The sequence below is a fragment of the Octopus bimaculoides genome, chromosome 14, assembly GCF_001194135.2.
Source record: "Octopus bimaculoides isolate UCB-OBI-ISO-001 chromosome 14, ASM119413v2, whole genome shotgun sequence".
Taxonomy (NCBI): Eukaryota; Metazoa; Mollusca; class Cephalopoda; order Octopoda; family Octopodidae; genus Octopus; species Octopus bimaculoides.
In genome coordinates this window covers 29,695,884-29,698,095 of record NC_068994.1, presented here as the reverse complement: position 1 = coordinate 29,698,095, position 2,212 = coordinate 29,695,884, and the positions used below count along the sequence as shown (strand labels likewise).

The 2,212-nt window shown below is 39.8% G+C and overlaps 1 protein-coding gene across 1 annotated transcript in view; it reads left to right on the top strand.

Annotated features, from left to right (window-relative positions):
* Positions 1-2,212, top strand: part of LOC106876258 (uncharacterized) — a 103,153-nt gene that overhangs the window by 10,167 nt on the left and 90,774 nt on the right. The gene's annotated exons all lie outside the window — the stretch shown is intronic.

The following is a 2,212-nucleotide window of genomic DNA, read 5'->3' as shown; positions in this document are numbered from 1 at the left end:
ACACACACACACACACACACACACACACACACACACACACACATATGCATATATATTCTTTTATTTATATTCTTTTACTTGTTTCAGTCATTTGACTCTGACCATGCTGGAGCACCACTTTTAGTCGAACAAATCGGTGGCTGACGATATGTGCATCTCTGATTGAGAGCAGAAGTAGTGGGAAGCATCATAGCCATGTGTTGAGAGGAATTCTTTGGGGTTCAGATAATTCACCTTTGGAAACATGGGTGTTTTGTTCATTATCCTTAAACAACCCTCATTAAGGGACCTTTTGAGTAGGATGGGCTACTCGACCTGAAGAAAATTCTAACTGGGCTTTACCTGCATGCGCTGTTTATCTTAATATGAAATCAACATGTCATTCACATATGGTTGTAATGCATGTGCCTGCTGTACCCTTATATTTTACCCTAGTGTTACTTTGATGGCATGCACTGCTCTCTCATACATACATACATACATACATACATACATACATACATACATACATACATACATACATACATGAGGTGCTTTCCAGATGTTTTAAGATTTTTTTCAGGAGAGTCATTTATTAATTTCATAAATGTATAAAACTCTAATCACCTTCAAAGCAAGATTCTCTGACGTCGGTGCACTTGTTGTAGCGCTCCAGCTGCTTCGTGAAGGCTCCATGGAAGTCCTCCAAAGTGAAAGTGTCCAGGCACCTTGTCACAGCTCTTTTCATCTTCAGCTTCAGCTTGGAGAACAACCAAAAGTCAGAGGGAGTAATGCCTGAACTGTAAGGAAAGTAAGGGACGGTCTCGATACTCATGTTTATCAAGTAGCTGGTTACCAGGATGTAACAACTGGTGCATTGTCCCGGTGCAAATGTTTTGGCCTTTTGCAATGAAATTTCTTCCTGAACTCCCTTAGTACCTCCACAAAGAACTCTTTGTTGGCAGTCTGGTCAGAGGGAACCTCATAGATGTAGATGTCGTTACTGTTGAAAATGAGATCATAATAGGTTGTAGGAGTGGCCGTGGGGCAAGAAGATTGTTTTCCAACTAAACCACATGGCTCCAGCACCTCAGACAAGTGTCTTCTATTATAGCCTTAGGCCGACCAAAGCCTTATGAATGTATTTGGTAGACGGAAACTGAAAGAAGTGTGTGTGTGGGGTGTTCAGGTGTCTGTGTGTGTGTATGTGTACCAGCCAAAAGCAGATGTTCAGCCCTTACAAGTTTAATCCATAAGCATTACATAAGTTTCTGTAGCGTTTGTGTCCAGTTTAAAAGAAAACTTTACAGCATAGACAACTTCCAAGTTGCTTTCACGTCCTGACTGCAAATTAATCTACTTTGACAAGCAGTGTTTAATAAGATGTGTTCAAAGTGCCGTAACAGCCGTCTCCTTCATTCTTCAATAACAAAAGATGGCAGTCAGCTTGTTAGATGTATAGTAACGATATACTGAAAGTACAACAATTCAGAACAGTTATAACTGCCTCTCCAAAAAATAGGTTGTAGGAGTGGCCGTGGGGCAAGAAGATTGTTTTCCAACCAAACCACATGGCTCCAGCACCTCAGACAAGTGTCTTCTATTATAGCCTTAGGCCGACCAAAGCCTTATGAATGTATTTGGTAGACGGAAACTGAAAGAAGTGTGTGTGTGGGGTGTTCAGGTGTCTGTGTGTGTGTATGTGTAATAACAATTACACGCAACGCCGCACGACTTGAGATTTCGTGGGGGCATAGGACTGCTCCTTGCATCTGATGAGATGTACGCGCTCACAAAACTTTAAAATCACATGTAGTTCAGTCTAACAGTTATTAAAACTATGAGTAACTTCTTCTAAATATATTGAATGCTACTTTTTCTTAGTTTGTTCACTCATTCGTATATGTGCACTCCATCCTGAATCTCTCCTTTTTCGTATCTCTTTCACCGACTGTCCTTTTCCTTTTCCTTGGACCTTTCTCTGTGCATCCTACGAAAATGTTCTACTTCAACTCTTTTAACCTTTACTTCTTAACTTTTTCCTTCGTCAACCAGTAACCGTCTCTTGGGCTTTTATTGTTTTTGAGGTTGATTTTGTTTTTGTTATTGATTTGCTATACACACACACACACACACACACACACACACACACACACACACACACATATATATATATATATATATATATAGATAGATAGATAGATAGATAGATAGATAGATAGATAGATAGATA